This window comes from Globicephala melas, chromosome 18 (assembly GCF_963455315.2).
Source record: "Globicephala melas chromosome 18, mGloMel1.2, whole genome shotgun sequence".
NCBI lineage: Eukaryota > Metazoa > Chordata > Mammalia > Artiodactyla > Delphinidae > Globicephala > Globicephala melas.
This window is the reverse complement of record NC_083331.1, coordinates 18,606,991-18,627,612: the sequence shown is the minus strand read 5'-3', so window position 1 is coordinate 18,627,612 and position 20,622 is coordinate 18,606,991. Positions and strand designations below refer to the sequence as shown.

Here is a 20,622-nt window from a genome sequence, read left to right as displayed (position 1 = left end):
TTTGGAAGAAAGTATAGAAAACATCTTTATGACCTCAGGGCAGGGAAAGATTTCTTAAATGAGACACACAAGCATAAACCACAAAGGAAAGACTGGTAAATTTTACATTAAAGATTAAAACTTTGGCATAATAAAAGACAAAATGAACAAAGGGAAAAACATGCCACAGAATGGGAGAAGATATTTTCAACATATATAACTGATACCTAATTAGTATCCATAATGTATAAAGAACACCTAAAAATTAGAACAAAAAAGGCAATCCAATTTAGAAGTGGACAAAGGATACAGGCAATTCACAGAAGAAGAAATTAACAAACATATCCATGGAATTTATCATGGAAATGTAATCACAATCAGATAGATCTCACCAATCAGATCGGCAAAATTAAAGGGGATAATACATAGTGTTTGCGAGGATGAAGATCAGAAGGCACACTCATATAGCTAGAAGGAATGTAAAGTGGCACAATCACTTTTAGAGCAACTCAACAATATTTAGGTCAGAGCAGTGTCTTTCAATCTTTTTTGATACATATATGTATCTGAAACAAGAGTTTCACAAAATAATTCTTACCCTTCCTATATGAGATGTTAAGGGATATCCTCTTTCCTATTTTTTTCTATTTTACATTATTCTATTCTACCCTACCCTATTTTGTCCTTTTCTATTTCATTTTTTCAATGTTGGTTTCAGCCCACTAAGATGATTTCAATATCATTAATAAGTCATGTCTTGTAGTCTAGAAAACAATGGCCTAGATGAGCTCTAGTGCATATACAAAATTGTTTGCAATAGCAAAAAACTAGAAATAGTGGATAGAATTGATCAACAGTCTCCATCAACAGAATTTATAAACTGTGGAAAGTGTATACCACACAGCAATTAAAATAAATTATCTAGAATCAACACAGATAAGTCTCCAAAACAATTCTGATCAAAAATCACTAAGTCACAGAATGATGCATATGATACACTATTTGATAAAGTTTTAAAACATGCAGAAAACCATACTATTTTAACGTGTAATGGATACTGACATACACATGGCTGGACTTTGATGGAAATGTTTCATAAGAAAGTTTTGATGGAGATAATGTCAAAGGCAAAATTTGCCATGTAATTCTATCAATGAATTGGTGTGATATGGCTTTTCCAATTAACAAGACAGTTTTCAAGATTTTAAGCTTAAGTTAATCATCTGAGTATGGGAGGATAAGGTTACCCAATATTAAGGAAAACAAAATTGTAGAATCAGAATACCACCATTCTAACACTGCCTTTACTGCGAACATAGGAATTCAACAGAGCCTTGATAATGACAACTCATAAACCACAATTTCTTTCACCGTCAGTAAAATAAAATTTTACCAACACCATAGGAAGATAATAACTCAATAACATAGAAAAAGTACAGTATCTTAAATGCCATGGAAGAAAAATATGAAATAGAAAAAAGTGTATCAGAATGTGTTTTTTACTTCTTGTCTTAATCTGCTTACAAATTTCCCCCTTTTCTGCACAGGAGGGAGACCCAGGGCAGAGGCTGGCATTTGTATTGGGAAGCTCTTCTTCATGGTGACAGTGTCATGGCATAAGATCATCCCATATGATACGTACTGTATGTTGCTTTATTGTTTTTTTTCCTTACGTGTGTTTTGGGATACATGACTTGGCTCATATATATACTTAATTACTCACATTAAAAAGTGCCTTGTGTTTTGAAAAGTAGTTTCTTATGCATTTCCTCACTTTGTTTCAATGTAATAAAAAGAACTATGTTATTATAGAGTCTTACTGTACTGATATTTGCCTTACAATATAAAAAGAAATGGGAGAATAGGTACCTTCTTCAGCCAGAAGCTCCTGGCACTGACCTCTGCCTTCAGAGGCTCCAAACTGGACACTCAAGAGCCAATGTTCCAAGTTTTTGCATGAGTAATTTTCTTTTTTCTTTTTTTTTCTGGCCATGCCATGCAGCATGCGGGATCTTAGCTCCCTGCCCAGAGATTGAACCCATGCCCCCTGCAGTGGAAGCACAGAGTCCCAACCACTGGACCATCAGGGACTTCCCACAAGAGTAATTTTCAAAACCAAATATGTATCAACTAAGGTAATCTTTTGCATGACATTTCCTATTTTGACTGTTTTTCTAAACTTGTAGAGTTCAGTAATTTATTTCCATATTATCCCTGTTTGGGACAGATAATTCCTTTTCGTACATATTGTATTTTGAGAGTTTTCCCTATACTCTTAATAACTACACAGTTGAAGATCAGTGGACAAGATGACAGTCTTTCAGTAACTGAACAAGATAAACATACCCATCCCTAATCCTCTTAAAGAACAAATAATTCATTTCCCTGTACAAAGCATATAATAAGCAGTCTCTACATGTTATTAATGGTAATCAGTATTAATCAGTGTGTCTGCTAATATGACAATGTGTCGTATTACTTAATAATGCTTCTGACCTAAATGAGTTAAACTGATTATAGGACATTCATTTGCCTAATTCATTCAACAAACATTGACTTAGTGCCTGCAGTGGGCACTAAATTGAAAGCAAATACATTAAAAAAAAAAGAAGTAACTTGGAGCAAAAGGATATCCAGCTGGTAGCTGCCTGTGTCAACATTACCCCAACCCAGTAGTATGCAAAGGCCTTAAGAGCTAATAAACTAGATACACTGTATCTGAGAGAAGGCATTTTCCATGGAAATTGTTCTCTTGCAATTAACTAGAAGCTTCTAAATGCTGGTATCTGTTTTCTAAAAGTGATCCCAGAAGGAAAAAGGAAGAATTTTTGCAGAGAAAGTCCAGTGTCATGTATATTTTAAAATTCAACTTAACAGTATGAGGTCAAATCTAAAGCTATGCTTGAGACACATAATGTATAGAAAAGTTTTCTTGCAATACATAACTCAATGCTCTCAACAAATTCTCCCATCTGGGCAACACAGTTGATGATGCTTTTATAATCAAAGAAACAAGGCATGAAGGAAAACCAATGTCTTTTAGGACACCAGCATACAGTTTACAGTATCAGTGTGTTAACGAGCTCCAGACCAAGTACCTGTCAGTGGGATAATGAGGGTTCCCACCTATATGCTTAGCTGAGTCATTAAATGGTATGTCATCAGAAAGCTAGAAATAATATAAATACGTATAAATGTAATATAAAATAATTAAACATGATCCCAATTATCGCTTGCAAAAAAGGATGATAGGCATAATTTACCTCCACTTGAATGAGCTGCCATAAGTCAATGACAAATAACAGTAAGATACCCTACACAGCTGCTAACTAAAGTGGGACAATTATAAACAGGATGGACAAAACTAAAAAACTAAAAGCCGAACTAAAACTAAAGCACAACCTCAGTGGGAATGGTATTGCCATATGTGTATGATAAACAGCAAACTGACTTATGAAACACAGAAACATAGTTGCTATTTTAATGATTTCACTGTACAAAGGTTTCCAAACTTCGCCAAGAGTGATGAAGTAGAGCTTTAATCCAAACCAAAGTTGCATTTAGTTCGAAAATATTACTGAGCTCATTAAAGTTGGTCTTTTCGGCCAAGCACAGCAAAAAGTGTCACTTTCAAATACGAAAAATAATCAACGTAAACTATACAAATATTTTTAGATTGTTATACTAGCCAAAATGAACTGATACTTGAGACATTTGTAAATCCATTTGAATTTTAGATTCTTATATATCTAATACAATTTTTTTAAAGCCCTTAACATGCCTATTAAATAGAATACTAACTGTTAACCATCTCTGCCCCACAATGTAAATATTCATTCAACATGGTAGCCCCTCTTGGCCTTGGCTCATTTCCATTTATGATTCAAACTGTTCAGTCAAATACATTCAGCGTAATACAGAACATATTATAATGGGGTCACAATTCATGATTTACTCACATTCTGGTATTTGTCAATGTCTTGCTCCCCGGGGAGACAGAGGTACTATTGGGTTGGCCAAAAAGTTCGTTCGGGTTTTTTCCATAGAATGTTACGGGAACACCCAAACGAACTTTTTGGCCAACCCAATAGATATGAGCTCAGGTTAGATTAGCAAGGCTGAAGACACATAGAAGACACACCCCAGTGTCACAGGCATGCTGAAAGAAACTACTACACCTTAAATTCCCTGGAGACTTTCACGTTAAGATGACGTCACTGTGTGAATTAGACACATGTTCCTTCTGGATAATGAAAGCGAGAAGGATCATATCAGCCTTCCATTGAAGGACACTATGAATATCCCTTTCAGGGAGGGAAGCTATTTGCTCCTTTTAAGTAAGTATCCTCATTTAGCCCTCCATTTTCATGAAAAGGAGTCCCTGATGCCAACCTACAACGCTGATCATTCCATTCCATCATTCCATTCTCTTCCAAAGATATTCTCATATCTCTTTCCTGGTCAATTTTGATTTATAGTAAGTCAACTCCAGTAAACCTCAAAAGTAACAGCATCTTAGGGGCATTTTAATTTCACTTTAACCACGTGATAAAACCAAAATTAAATATGACAAACTGCTAAAGTCATAAGCAAATCCCATGGGTACTCTACATTTATAGTTTTAGATTAATAGCTTTTGATATTTAAACACAGTGTTTGTAATCCACTTAAGTAAAGGACCCAAAGGGAAAAACACTTCACTTTCTAAAATTGTTCCTATCAGCCTCTTTCACTAAGCATCCTTTAATTACGGAGTGCAATTTGGCTAGGCTTGTCTGGTTCCTTCAGAAATCTCAAAGAGCAATAATTTAGTAACTTAAAGCATGACATCATACCAGGTGAATCTTCAACACAGTTCCAAATAAAGAAAATCAACAACCACTCTTAGAAAACAACTTCACCTAGTCATCCACAGTCAGCGGGACATTAAGAAGCAACTGCAAAGTGCAGTAAAACGTAAAGAAAATATACATGTTTTTTTTCAACCCATCTGTAGTATTCGTTTGGCCAGTCTTTTCCATTCAAGAGCCCAGTCTCTTCATTTAATTTGCTGCATTAAAGTAAAATCCTGAATAATGTGAACTTTTTGGAAAAAATATTTTTTCACCTATATACTACAAAGGACAGTTACATTTGTCACAATGGACATGCTGTGGGGCCCCATGAAACACATAGCAGAGAATGGTAAAACAAACAAAGTTCTCCCAGAAAGATACTGAATTCTAAAAACCAGTTCTCCATCATGAACATCACCTTCAGTTTATCCTTCAGACCCACCATAACCATGCTGTTGAAAATTGCAAGGCACACCTGTACTCAGTCCCCTTTCTCTGCTCTCCTTTTTTCATTTTTTATGGCACTTATAATTTTCTAACCCAATAAATAATTAATATGTTTACTGTTAATCATGCTTTGCTAGAATGTAAGCTCCAGAGGGAAGAGATCTTTGTCTATTTTGTTCACTGACATACTCTAAACAGCTAGACAACCTGATACAAAGTGGTCACTCAGTAAATGTTTTTTGAATGAATGAATGCACACTGCGACTTCAGTATAAAGTACTTCTGGAGCCAAATACCAATTTCATTTATACAGTTAACGAATATCTACTGAGCTGCCATTATGGGGGAGACAGCACATACACATACAAATCCAGAGTATCAGATAGTGATAAATGCTACAAAAGCCAAATAGAGCAGGATAAGGAGATGGACAGTGAGAGAAGTGGCTCTTTTAGATGAGGCAGTCATCTCTGAACTGATGGCAATTAATCTGAGATCTGAATGACGTTGGGTGCCATGCAGATTTGGGTGGAGGGGGAAAGTGAGCTTTGAGCATCGAGAAAATAGCAAATGCACAGGCCTAAGGGTGGAGGCCGGCTTGGTAAACCCAGTAACAGCAGTTAAGGCCTGCGTGGAAGGAGTGGGGTGTGCAAGAATATAGCATTCCACCTGCCTTTACCTACTACTTAATAACGTGTATATTGCCTAGTGCCCTGGTTAAGAGAGATTACATTTCACCTTTGAGTACTCAGATTCTCTGATAGTTAAGGGCTTCTTCTATTCTAGCCTCCAAATCTCCGTATCATCACATCATATAAGATTACAAAGCACACAGTAATGACGTTAAAAATCATTCCAAGAACATCCCCAGGAGTCACGAAACTGACTTAAGTACCACTGCCCAGGAAGGTGTAAAGCCAAGCAGGAACGTAGTACTAGAAGGGTGCAAAGCCAGGAGGCTCAATAAACATTAAACAGGGACTGTCAATTCCCAGTCTGGGGGAAAGAGCGTCGTTTCAATTAAGTCGCCAAGCGCGGCATCAGGCAGCTCTACGACATGCATTTTGTTACAGTCCTGGGCTCTAACTGTTCCGACTTATTATGTAATTTCCCAAAGAACAAAAGCAAAAAGTTCACTCTGAACTAGCCTTCCAACTCAGGCAGGAAATTCTTTCTCGGCCAGGGCAGAGCACTTGGAAAGTTTTCAGCGTCTGAAAATCCCTATTTCCGGGGCTAAGCAGGGTAGTATCTTCCGGCTTAAAATAAAGATTTATGGTGATTTCTCCCCATCCCTCCACAGCAGTTCGAAAACAGCTTCGCCGAGCTTAGTCAAACTTTCTGCGCTATCCCTCGACATCAAGACCAAACGTCGAACGCGTAATAATGAGTTTAGCGAGCCGGGGCCGGAAGCTGGGTGAATATAGATACACAGAACGGGAGCCGAGGGTCTAGGCGACATAAATGAAAACAGCAGCCTAACGAGGTCGGAGAGTGCGAAAGGAACTCCGAGGCAGGTGCCTCCCCTGCGCTGGCCGAAGGAGGAGAGGCCTCCAAGAAGGCAACAGCCCTGGTGCGAAGCCAGAGACAACCTTCGCGGCGGCGCGCCACTTCCGCCAGGCAACTCACGCATGCGCAGCGCCGCCTCGGCCCGCAGCCTGGGTCAAAGTACAATCCGGGAGCCGCGCGCCCAGCCCCAGCCAGCGACTTTGCGCACGCGCGGCGACACCTCTGCCCTAGGCCTGGGCGAGGGTGTCGCTCCAGAGCCCCACTCCCAGCCCTCGCCAGACGACCTGCGCACGCGCGGAGACGCCTGGGCTCGCGGCGCGGGCGGGGCTATCGCCCCAGGGCTACTCCTCACCGAAACCTCGCCCGGAGCTCGGGCGGCGGGGGCGGTGTGGGGAGAGGTGGCTCGCCGCTGGGGAGGTCTGAGAGCGGCCGGCTTCTAGCCTGGCTTCCCCCCCCCGCGACTTCCTACGCCATCCCCTCTGTCCTTACCACAACGCAGGCCCGAGCCACATCCGCTCCGCCTCCCAGGTCGCCGTTACTGCCCGCCGCCGCGATGAGTTGGCGCCTCCCCTTGAAGTAGCCCGGCCTCGGCGGGACGCGCTCGGGTGACCGACCGGGGAGGGAAAGAGGAGGGGTGCACGCCCGTAGGGAGGGGAGGGGAGGGGGCCGGGCGACGGCGCCTCGCCCCTCCTCTCCGCTGCCCCCTGCCGCCCCCTGCCGCCCCCGCCCCTTTCTCGCCGACTGTCTCGGCTCCGATCAGACCCCTAGGAGTGGACACTAGCTCTCCCGCTGGGTCCATCTCCGCCGTTTCCCCGGGGATTCCGCCGTGGGAAACCCCCACCTTCTCCAGGGTTCTGGTCCCCAGAGTCTTGGGAATTTGGAGATGCCTGACCCGGAAGGGTGAGGCGCGCGGATGATGCGGCAAGCTCTTACACAGTCCCTCTCCCCCCGTCTGTGCCAGCTTTTCTACTGGTGGTCCCTCCATCAAGGAGCTCAGATCACTTCTCCCCACTGTTTCCCTGCTTTCCCCTCACTGCTGTACCTTTCTAATACAGAGGCCGAAATAATGAGTGATGGGTGCTGAAGGGATGACCTGCCTACCTGGGGACCAAGGTCTTCTGGAACAACCACACTCTCTCTTTATTAATTTGCAGTGACTTCTTGTATTACACTGCACTTCCCTTGGCCTTAGTAGATTTTAGTAAAATGCATCACAGCCTGATAATGTGCAATAATTTCTCCCACTTTACTACACTTACTTCGGCCCCAGTGGGTTTTGGTAAAATGCTCCACAGCTGGTGTTATTAGCTGTTCCTATGGAGTAAAGCTGACTGCTTTCACACTGGCTTTTTAATGACGCAGGTTCAACGTTCAAATGATTTGCCAAAAGTACAACAGCTGGATGGAATAACAGATTTCAACCCAGAATGACCATGTCAGTCTTTTGTTTGGTCTGGCTTTTGTCATTTCATTGGAAAAGCATCATTCCAGAATGTCTAGCTGCTTTTATGGCAGCTGCTATAGTTGGCAGATAATTATGTCAGCGCATAGTCCTTTGAGCCCCAGAAGGAGGCTTGCATTTATTCGATTTTATAGGATATAAGCCGGGCAGAAATCTAACATGCACGGCATTGCATACGAAGAACTTTTCCCCCGAAACAATGTTATCCTTTGGCCTTTTAATGTAAACTGTGATATAGCCATAAGTGAAAGGACAGCTTAGAGTTTTCATTTGAAAAGGATAATCAGAAGGAACTCCTTCAACAGTATTTATCTAAGGCGGAGGGTGGCCAGACTAAGGAGAGTAGTCAGATGAGGTGGGGTTATCACTTAAACATACCTTCCTTATACAACAATTATTTGTGATATGTCTGTCTCACTAGATTGTGAAACTCTTGAGGGCACAGATCATGCCTTATTAATACCTGTATCACAAAATGCTTAAGAATTGTTTGTGGAATCAAATTGACATTGATTATGTGCCTTTAGTTCCTCAAATATGCTTTCCTACTGCACTAAAAGACCTAAAAAGGAGCATGAATCCATAGTCTACTTTCATTTTGGATGATTTGTGCCAGTTCTGGGCCTGACAGCCTGGATAGACGCACCTCTTAAGTGTGGTTGATACTAATCCAGATAGGCTTTAAGTCACCTTTTCTTATACCCTGATCAACCAGTTTTCTTCTTCCTCCTTTCCTTGTGGCAAAGCAGCATAACGCTGAGTCCACGTTAAAAAATCACTTATTTTTCTGTTCAGGAAAAGACTTTTCCTCTGTTCACCATCAAAGCTAAAATTCATCATTAAACAAGTTTAGGAATTCTTTCTAATTCAAACATTCAATATTTCCTTCCACTTTGTCCCTGTATCCAGAATACATTATATTTAAGGCATTTTAAGGGATTTGAGTCACCATTTAGAGAGCAAAATTATAGAAAACCACTTTCATACAAAATGTCACACATAATTTACAAATCAACCTGTATAATAATCCTTTCCCTGCAGAAATAATGTGCTTTACAAATTAGTATTTATTTTTTAAAATTAGGGTATTCTTAAAATAAGATAGCTACTTCTTAAAAGTCCTGAAGTTTTTAGTCCTGAGATTACTCCTAAATGATGAAAAACGAAAAGACAGTTTATAGCATAGACTTTCGCTGATATCTACCACTGAAACCAATTGCTAATGGGGAACTTAATGTTAAGATGTGATTACAGCAAGAATGATCAGAACAGAGGATTCAACAGGTGTAGTCCTGGAATATAGAATAGGAAACTTCCTGCAACAAATCTGACCCCTAGAGCAGCTGGAATGTGGGAAGAAATTGTTAGAATATCTCTATTTTTATCTAAATTAAGAAATCAAACTTTACTAGTATTTAATATGGAGACTGACAATACTGCATATTTTTTGTGATCAGAGTACATGATCAAAAATGTGTAGAAAAAAAAATGTGTAGAAACCAACTTCCTTAGAGTACCATCAGCTCTGCAGGCAGGCATCTGATTTCACCACGTTTTGAATTTAAGTAATATCTTAAATACAATAATTTGGATTTATATAACATTTTAAATATTACAATCTTGAAATATATATAATATTTCGTTTTACCTTTATATTATGTTAACTTTTACTATGCAATAAGTAAATGTTTATTGTTTAGTCACTTTTAACATTAGACATTTATTCAGCAAATCTTGGTAATTTATATAATGTTTCTTTGCAGTAACTGTAGCTTTGTACCATCAGATTTAGAAAATCATAGAGCTGAGAGAGATTAAATATAAATCTTCATTTTATAGATGCCGTGATTGTGAAGTAAGTTGTCTCAAGTCCTTGGAATCGTAGTTGCAGTGCTTCTTCCAATCCATCCTGCCCCTCGTAGGACAAATAGCAGGATTTCGTTATATACCACATGAACGATAACAGCAACGCCATTGAACAAGATGCGAAGGTACAGATACTTCTCATAGGACTCTAAGTAGAAGAAATTCTTTCTAACTTTTTACTTTAAAATAATTATAGATTCGCATGAAGTTGCAAAGATAGTACGGAGAGGTCACATGTGCCTGCCCCATTTTTCCCCCTAGTTATATTTTGTAAGTGGAGGAAATTTATCAGTTAATATGTTTGTTCTCAGAAAAAGCTCAAACTGATAGGTTTAATAATGAGAGCTACAATTTTTTAAGCACCTATTTTATGCCAGCAGCTTTACCTATATTACCTCATTTAGAGCTTACAACAGTCCTGTAAGGCAAGAGGTTATCCTCAGTTTACAGGTAAAGCAACTCAGATTCCAAGAAATTAAGTCACTCCTATCAACTCTCAAGGCCAGATCTTCCTGCCTTGCATGTTTCACTTTTTCCACATTATGGACAGTTGAAGGTCATACATTCCTTACACTGTATTCCAGCTGAATCCTGACAATTATCTAACAATAAAAACATTTTCTGTATTATTATCATTTTTAAAAATTGTGTGAGTATTTTCTCAGAAGTTAAAACTGTTTCTTTTTAAAAAGAATGGATATATATGTATATGTATAACTGATTCACTTAGTACACCTGAAACGAACACATTGTAAATCAACTAAAAATTTTTTTAAAAAACTGTTTCTTTTTAGAAAATCTGTGTACAAAAGAGTGTGTTTCATTAAATATTTCCATTTTATTTGGGACCAATAATTTTCCCCAGGGAGTTCAAAATTAAAAGCAGGAGGGAAAGATCACATGTAAGTTCCTTTCCAAAATCTTTGATTACTTTGATCTATTGACTTAGTATTGCTAAATTCTTTGAACTAGAAACTTTTACTCTGAGACATTATAGGTCACTATTTTAGAGATTAAAATTCCCATCACCACATCTGTCAAGTTTATCTGTTGTCTTAGTCAGTTCTGGTTGCTTTAACAAAGTACCATAGAATGGATGGTTTATGAGTAATGGAAACTTGTTTTTCACAGTTCTAGAGGCTGGAAGTCCGAGATCAAGGTGCCAGGAGTGTTCAGTGGGGAGGATGGTGAGCCTGGGGCCAGGGGGACCATGTTAAGGCTCTATTGCATCAGCCCAGGCAGGATACAAGGAGTCCTTGAACTCAGTGTGACAGTGGGGTGGGCTTAAAGACAGAGGAGAAGATGGATTTGAGAAGATTTTGAGAAAATATTCACATGGTTTTCCATAATAATAGGTCAAAAGACTGCAGTATAGTGTAGACATGGCTTTTTTATGCACTGGGAAACCAAGGAATGCATGTGACTCACCTTATTGCAATATTTGCTTTATTGTGGTGATCTGGAACCCAACCTCCAAGGTATGCCTAAGTGGGTTGCATGAGTTTTTTGGTTTCCCAGTGCATGTAAGACTTGTGTTTGCACTGTACTGTAGTCTATTAAGCGTGCAATAGCATTATGTCTAAAAAATGTACATACCTGAAATAAAAAATGATAAAAAAAATGACAAACATCATCTGAGCCTTCAGTGAGTCGTAATCTTTCTGTTGATGGAGGGTTTGAAATACTGTGAGAATTACCAAAATGTGACACAGAGACACGAAGTGAGAAAACGCTGTTGGAAAAAATGGTGCCAATAGACTTGCTCAACAGAGTGTTGCCACAAACCTTAAGTTTGTAAAAAAACACAATATCTGCGAAGCACAATGAAGATGTAGTACATTTAAAAAAATAGGTCAAAGCAATAGGAATGTTTTGATTGATGCTGAGAACATCTTTGATAAAATTCAATTGTCAATATTCATTTTTGATAAAAGAAACTTTGCTAAATGGCTACATACACACACTGAAAACTAGCTTCATGTTTAATGGTGAAATCCTAACAGCATGTCCATTAAATATAGTAATAAAACAGTGGTGCTACTTATCTCTAATTAATGCTATAATGCTATTCTGGAAGTACCAGCTAATGCAATTAGATAAGAAAGTAAAGTAAGGAATATTGAAGACTGAAAAGGATACAGAAAATTTACCATTATTTATAGATGATGCAACTAGATTTTTTGGCTAAGGGGTGCTCACAGCCTCTTTTCCCTAACTCATTGTTCCATTCCAGTTTTTGGATTGATCTAGTTCAAAGGCACTTTACAGTTGCCTGCCCCCAGAGAAAGGAGCTGTTATTGTGCCATCCTGTCTAGTGGGAGGCACTGAGAGTGTCTCTTGTGGCTCCATTTTTTTAAGGCTTGAGAAAAAAAAGTCAGAGCTTCCTCTTGTGAGACAGCCAACATACTAACTCCATTTGTGACTTTACATTCCTTGTGCCTGAAAGGCAAGCTCAGTGAGAATCCAATTGCCCCAAGTATTGTAGCAAATGCTTTCTTACTCTAGTACATGCTTCTCCTGGCCAAGTGCTCTGGCTTGTCCTTAGCCCGCATTGCAGGGGCAAGAGCCAAGATCCAGGACAGGTTTCAGGGCCTGCTTTGGTTCTGTCATGTAGGCATATACAGGGTAATGGTGTAGCCTGATCTCCCTGAGTTCAACACTAGCGCCCAGGGCAAGTTATCAGATAATAACAGTGATCACTTGCCTTGCTTTGTTTTTGTGTGCACGTGCATGTACTTTTCTTGGGGACCTTAAAGAAAAGCAGGTCAAGAGCCGAATTTGAGTTTTTCTGGATCTCTTTGTCAACCACCACCTTAATTGCTCTTACTTTTGGCATGACCAAAATATACCTTGAAAACCCAGGAATATAAACTGAAAAACTTTTAGAAATTATAGAGTTTAGTGATGTGGCCAGTTACAAACTCAATATACAAAAATCAGTTAGAAAACTATAAAACTACTGAGACAGAGGAAGGCAAAATTGAGAGGAATACTGTTTTTTTATTTTTAAGTTATTTTTTAACATCTTTTTTGGAGTACAGTTACTTTACAATGGTGTGTTAGTTTCTGCTGTATAACAAAGTGAATCAGCTATATATAAACATATATCCCCATATCCCCTCCCTCTTGCACCTCCCTCCCACCCTCCCTATCCCACCCCTCTAGGTGGACATAAAGCACCGAGCTGATCTCCTGTGCTATGCAGCTGCTTCCCACTAGCTATCTATTTTACATTTGGTAGTGTATATATGTCAATGCTACTCTCTCACTTCGTCCCAGCTTACCCTTCCCCCTCCCTGTGTCCTCAAGTCCATTCTCTATATCTGTGTCTTTATTCCTGTCGCCTGCCCCTAGGTTCATAAGAACCTTTTTTTTTTTTTTTTTAGATTCCATGTATATGTGTTAGCATTCGGTATTTGTTTTTCTCTTTCTGACTTACTTCACTCTGTATGACAGACTCTAGGTCCATCCACCTCTCTACACATAACTCAATTTCGTTTCTTTTTATGGCTGAGTAATATTCCATTGTATATATGTGCCACATCTTCTCTATCCATTCATCTGTCAATGGACACTTAGGTTGCTTCCATGTCTGGCTATTGTAAATAGTGCTGCAGTGAACATTGTGGTACATGACTCTTTTTGAATTATGGTTTTCTCAGGGTATATGCCCAGTAGTGGGATTGCTGGGTCATATGGTACTTCTATTTTTAGTTTTTTGAGGAACTTCCATACTGTTCTCCATAGTGGCTGTATCAATTTACATTCCCACCAACAGTGCAGGAGGGTTCCCTTTTCTCCACACCCTCTCCAGCATTTGTTGTTTATAGATTTTCTGATGATGCCCATTCTAACTGGTGTGAGGTGATACCTCATTGTAGTTTTGATTTGCATTTTTCTAATGATTAGTGATGTTGAGCATCCTTTCATGTGTTTGTTGGCAATCTGTATATCTTCTTTAGAGAAATGTCTGTTTAGGTCTTCTGCCCATTTTGGGATTGGGTTGTTTGTTTTTTTGATATTAAGCTGCATGAGCTATTTGTATATTTTACAGATTAATCCTTTGTCAGTTGCTTCATTTGCAAATATTTTCTCCCATTCTGAGGGTTGTCTTTTCATCTTGTTTATGGTTTCTTTGCTGTGCAAAAGCTCTGAAGTTTCATTAGGTCCCATTTGTTTATTTTTGGTTTTATTTCCATTTCTCTAAGAAGTGGGTCAAAAAGGATCTTGCTGTGATTTATGTCATAGAGTGTTCTGCCTATGTTTTCCTCTAAGAGTTTTATAGTGACTGGCCTTACATTTAGGTCTTTAATCCATTTTGAGTTTATTTTTGTGTATAGTGTTAGGAAGTGTTCTAATTTCATTCTTTTACATGTGGCTGTTCAGTTTTCCCAGCACCACTTATTGAAGAGGCTGTCTTTTCTCCATTGTATATTCCTTCCTCCTTTATCAAAGATAAGGGGACCATATGTGCATGGGTTTATCTCTGGGCTTTCTATCCTGTTCCATTGATCTATATTTCTGTTTTTGTGCCAGTACCATACTGCCTTGATTACTGTAGCTTTGTAGTATAGTCTGAAGTGTGAGAGCCTGATTCCTCCAGCTCCGTTTTTCTTTCTCAAGATTGCTTTGGCTATTTGTTTTTAGACGGGAAGATTCAATAATGTAAGGATGTCAATTTTCCTAAGATAAATTTGTAAGTCTAATGCTATCCTAATAAGAATCTCAATGATATTATTTAAATAATTTAAAAATCCATTTGAAAGTGTGGTTTGGTAGAGCCCTTTTGAAGGCAGTTTGACTTTATGTGTTAAATTTGTCCTTTGACTCAATAATCCCACCTTTAGGAATCTATTAATATGAAAAGATGTATGCAGAAGGATGTATGTCACAGCATTTTTATAATTAGGAAAAAATGGAAAACAGCCTATATGTTCTATGACAAACTAATTAGATTAATTCAAGTATGGCAAATACTGTTGGTTGCCTACCTAAAAGCTGCCCTCTCTCCCTTCCTTCCTTCCTTTCTTTTCTTCTTTCTTTCTTTTACTTTTTATTAGGAAAAATTTCAAACATATACAAAAATAGGCAGAAAGATTAATAAGCCCCCAAGTACTCATCATTCAGCTTCAGCAATTAGCAATTCACAGCCAAAATTGTTTTATCAATACTTCTCTCCACCACCACATTATTTTGAAGCATCTTATCATTTCATCTGTAACTATTTCAATGGATGTTTCTAAAAGATAAGAACTCTTTCATAAAAAGCATAACCAAAATACTATCATACTTTCAAAAACTAACATGAATTCCTTGATCATGGGACATCTTTTCAGAGTTCAAATTTTTAATTACCTTCACAAGTACCACATATATTTTTTAACAGTTTCAGTGACTCAGGATTCAAATAAAGTCTACTCATTGCAATTGGTTGATATGTCTTTTAAGTCTCTTTTAATCCATAGGTTCCCTCTTCAGTTCCTTTTGTTTCCTTGAAATTTATTTGTTAAAGAAACCAGGTTATTTGTCCTCTGGATTTTCCAAAATCTGGTTTTTGCTGAATGCACTCTTCATGCTTTTCATAAATTGGTAATCTAGAGTCTTGGTTAGATTTGGGTTCTTCTTTTTTTCTTGGCAAGATGACTTCTTAGATGGTGGCGTGTCCTTCCATCAGGAGGCATGTGATGTTGGATTGTTTCTTTCTGTGAAGTTAGTAATTGTTGATGCTCAATGCCTATATCCATACTATACTGGGCACAGTCAACTGAATTAGATTAACATCTAGTGTTATAAATGGTGATCTCCTAACTCCATCATTTCTCCTCCATTTATTAGCTGGAATACTTTTATAAACGGAAATTACTTTCCTTGATGATTTGGTTTCCCAGTGAGAGCAAGATAAGCATTTAATTCTTTCTCTTAACTTGCTAGTTTACAAAATAATGAGTTGTTTCACTAACAGTCTCCAACGGTGACCAAATGAGTTTGTCTGTTGGTGTCATTGTGAATTCATGGGTTTAAATTTGCTTCATGTGTTCCTTCCCTTTTTTCTTGCTCACAGAACCCTGTTTTTGTTTAGGTAGTGATGCGGTCAGTCACAGAGAAGAAATCCTGGCTTGTGTGAGCGCGTCATATCAATCCATTCTCATTGGCAGTGTCTGGGGTTGGCAGGTGACTAGTCCCCGATGAAGACACTTATGAGGAAGGTCCCGCTGAAGAAAGACCTCTCCACCCACTCAGCTGCTCCTTTCTTCTCTTCAGGCTTTTTTCATATTGTCTCATGAGGACTTGATATTTGGAGAGCTGCTGCTGAAGCTTGGAATGTCCCAATGGATACACATGATACATATGCACAATTATGAACTTACACTGCAGTTCTAGACTTATTGACAGGGAAAGATATCTATGATATGTTGCTGATATGATATGTAACATTAAAACTATTTACATAAAATTGAACACAATTGTGTATATATGCACCAAGACCTGCCTGGAATTATGTTCATTTAAATATTAAGAGTGGTCATCTCTGAGTAGTGAGATGTTGGTGAATTTCTACTTTATTCCTTATATTTTTCTGTAAGGTTTAAGGTTTAGATTTTAATGTGAATAATCAACTTTTTTAAAAAGTATGATTCTGGGCAATTCTCATCTATCTCATGTTACTTATAATGGATTTTTTTTCCAAACAAATATGTCCCATCATAAAAATTCTTTTTTATAAGACCGCATAACTGGCATCACATGATTTTTCTCCATGGCATAATCATCAGACAGGAAATGTTTTGATTCTGGAATAACATTTCCTGATAAACATTTGTTGGAAACATTTAAGCATTTCCTGATCTGAAAATTTTTGAGATTTTTTTTCTTTGTGTATCTTATTGTTATAATTAACAATACTCTCTAGCCCAGTGGGACAGAATCAACCTGTTGCAGGAAAAAAAAAAACTTTGAGAAAAACATGGATTTTATTAGAGAGACATTTTCCAGTCACCAAGAAAATAAAACTGGCACAATTTTCACCTAGTGGTAAAAATAATAAGTAGTCTCCCCTTAGCCTACATTTAAGAAATTTAAATTTCTTTGGCACATTTAATTCTCGAAAGAAATTGCATATGCTTAAAGCCAAAAAGATGTTAAAATCTTTTAGGCTTTAAGAATAGTCTAGGCCTCTAGAGTAAAATTGAAAAAGGGCCTTTCTTCCAGTGATCACTTCGTTATTAAGTAGTATATTGTTTAGCCTCCATGTGTTTGTATTTTTTACAGATCTCTTCCTGTAATTGATATCTAGTCTCATAGCGTTGTGGTCAGAAAAGATACTTGATACAATTTCAATTTTCTTAAATTTACCAAGGCTTGATTTGTGACCCAAGGTATGATCTATCCTGGAGAATGTTCCATGAGCACTTGAGAAAAATGTGTATTCTGTTGTTTTTGGATGGAATTTCCTATAAATATCAATTAAGCCCATCTTGTTTAATGTATCATTTAAAGCTTGTGTCTCCTTATTTATTTTCATTTTGGATGATCTGTCCATTGGTGAAAGTGGGGTGTTAAAATCCCCTACTATGAATGCATTACTGTTGATTTCCCCTTTTATGGCTGTTAGTATTTGCCTTATGTATTGAGGTGCTCCTATGTTGGGTGCATAAATATTTACAATTGTTATATCTTCTTCTTGGATCGATCCCTTGATCATTATGTAGTGTCCTTCTTTGTCTCATCTAATAGTCTTGATTTTAAAGTCTATTTTGTCTGATATGAGAATTGCTTCTCCAGCTTTCTTTTGGTTTCCATTTGCATGAAATATCTTTTTCCATCCCCTCACTTTCAGTCTGTATGTGTCTCTAGGTCTGAAGTGGGTCTCTTGTAGACAGCAAATATATGGGTCTTGTTTTTGTATCCATTCAGTCAATCTGTGTCTTTTGGTGGGAGCATTTAGTCCATTTACATTTAAGGTAATTATCGATATGTATGTTCCTATTCCCATTTTCTTAATTGTTTTGGGTTCGTTATTGTAGGTCTTTTCCTTCTCTTGTGTTTCTTGCCTAGAGAAGTTCCTTTAGCATTTGTTGTAAAGCTGGTTTGGTGGTGCTGAACTCTCTCAGCTTTTGCTTGTCTGTAAAGGTTTTAATTTCTCCATCAAATCTGAATGAGATCCTTGCTGGGTAGAGTAATCTTGGTTGCAGGTTTTTCTCCTTCATCACTTTAAATATGTCCTGCCCATCCCTTCTGGCTTGCAGAGTTTCTGCTGAAAGATCAGCTGTTAACCTTATGGGGATTCCCTTGTGTGTTATTTGTTGTTTTTCCCTTGCTGCTTTTAATATGTTTTCTTGTATTTAATTTTTGACAGTTTGATTAGTATGTGTCTTGGCGTATTTCTCCTTGGATTTATCCTGTATGGGACTCTCTGTGCTTCCTGGACTTGATTAACTATTTCCTTTCCCATATTAGGGAAGTTTTCAACTATAATCTCTTCAGATATTTTCTCAGTCCCTTTCGTTTTCTCTTCTTCTTCTGGAACCCCTATAATTCGAATGTTGGTGTGTTTGATGTTGTCCCAGAGGTCTCTGAGACTGTCCTGAGTTCTTTTCATTCTTTTTTCTTTATTCTGCTCTGCAGTAGTTATTTCCACTATTTTATCTTCCAGGTCACTTATCCATTCTTCTGCCTCAGTTAATCTGCTATTGATCCCATCTAGAGTATTTTTCATTTCATTTATTGTGTTGTTCATCATTGTTTGTTTCATCTTTAGTTCTTCTAGGTCCTTGTTAAATGTTTCTTGCATTTTGTCTATTCTATTTCCAAGATTTTGGATCATCTTTACTATCATTATTCTGAATTCTTTTTCAGGTAGACTGCCTATTTCCTCTTCAATTGTTAGGTCTGGTGGGTTTTTATCTTGCTCCTTCATCTGCGTTGTGTTTTTCTTCCCATTTTGCTTATCTCACTGTGTTTGGGGTCTCCTTTTTGCAGGCTGCAGGTTCGAAGTTCCTGTTGTTTTTGGCGTCTGTCCCCAGTGGCTAAGGTTGGTTCAGTGGGTTGTGTAGGCTTCCTGTGTTCTGGTGGATGAGGCTGGATCTTGTCTTTCTGGTGGGCAGGTCCATGTCTGGTGGTGTGTTTTGGGGTGTCTGTGGACTTACTATGATTTTAGGCAGCCTCTCTGCTAATGGGTGGGGTTGTGTTCCTGTCTTACTAGTTGTTTGGCATAGGATGTCCAGCACTGTAGCTTGCTGGTCGTTGAGTGAAGCTGGGTAATTGTGTTGAGATGGAGAGCTCTGGGAGATTTTCGCCATTTGATATTATGTGGAGCTGGGAGGTCTCTTGTGGACCAGTGTGCTGAAGTTGGCTCTCCCTCCTCAGAGGCACAGCACTGACTCCTGGTTGCAGCACCAAGAGCCTTTCATCCACACAGCTCAGAATAAAAGGGAGAAAAAGTAGAAAGAAAGAATTAGTAGAAGTAGAAAGAGAGAAAGAAAGAAAGAAAGAGAGGAGGGAGGGAGGAAGGAGGGAAGGAAGGAAAAAAAAGAAAGGAGATAAAGTAAAATAAAATAAAGTAAGATAAAATATAATAAAGTTATTAAAATAAAAAAATGATTATTAAAAAAAATTTTTAAAAATAATAAAATGGACGGATAGAACCCTAGGACAAATGGTGGAAGCAAAGCTATACAAACAAAATCTCACACAGAAGCATACACATACTCACAAAAAGAGGAAAAGGGGAAAAAATCATAAATCTTGCTCTCAAAGTCCACCTCCTCAGTTTGGGATGATTCGTTGTCTAAAGGAGGGAAGGAAGGAAGGAAGGAAAGAAAGAAAGAAAGAAAGAAAGAAAGAAAGAAAGAAAGAAAGAAAGAAAGAAGATAAAGTAAAATAAAGTCATTAAAATAAAAAATAATTATTAAGAAAAACAATTTTTAAAAAAAATGGACAGATAGACCCCTAGGACAAATGGTGGAAGCAAAGCTATACAGACAATATCTCACACAGAAGCATACACATACACACTCACAAAAAGAGGAAAAGGGGAAAAAATAATAAATCTTGCTCTGAAAGTCCACCTCAATTTGGGATGATTGGTTGTCTATTCATGTATTCCACAGATGCAGGTACATCAAGTTGATTGTGGAGCTTTAATCCACTGCTTCTGAGGCTGCTGGGAGAGATTTCCCTTTCTCTTCTTTGTTCTCACAGCTCCCAGGGGCTCAGTTTTGCATTTGGCCCCGCCTCTGCGTGTTGGTCGCCGGAGAGCGTCTGTTCTTCCCTCAGACAGGACGGGGTTAAAGGAGCCGCTGATTCGTGGGCTCTGGCTCACTCAGGCCGCGCGGGAAGGAGGGGCACGTAGTGCGGGGCGGGCCTGCGTAGGCAGAGGCCGGCGTGACGTTGCACCAGCCTGAGGCGCGCCGAGCGTTCTCCCGGAGGAGTTGACCCTGGATCCCGGGACCCTGGCAGCGGCGGGCTGCACAGGCTCCCCGAAAGGGGGGTGTGGAGAGTGACCTGTGCTCGCACACAGGGTTCTTG

General features: G+C 38.7%; 1 protein-coding gene and 1 long non-coding RNA gene across 6 annotated transcripts in view; one reads left to right on the top strand and one right to left on the bottom strand.

Moving 5' to 3' along the window:
- The window catches only part of RCBTB2 (RCC1 and BTB domain containing protein 2), a 37,369-nt gene extending 29,931 nt beyond the window's left edge, over positions 1-7,438 (bottom strand). For 4 of the 5 annotated variants that reach the window (XM_030882285.3, XM_030882289.3, XM_060288117.2 and 1 more), the window contains exon 1: positions 7,257-7,438. The gene's annotated coding sequence lies outside the window, so the exon portion shown is untranslated. Of the gene's footprint in view, positions 1-7,119; positions 7,135-7,256 lie in introns of those variants that run through there. The other variant, XM_030882288.3, reaches the window with a different exon arrangement.
- On the top strand, positions 7,263-17,469 carry LOC115866634 (uncharacterized). Its single transcript, XR_004044719.3, has 3 exons — positions 7,263-7,372; positions 10,069-10,220; positions 16,175-17,469. It is a non-coding gene; the product is annotated as an uncharacterized lncRNA (long non-coding RNA).
- Positions 17,470-20,622: the final 3,153 nt, after the last annotated feature.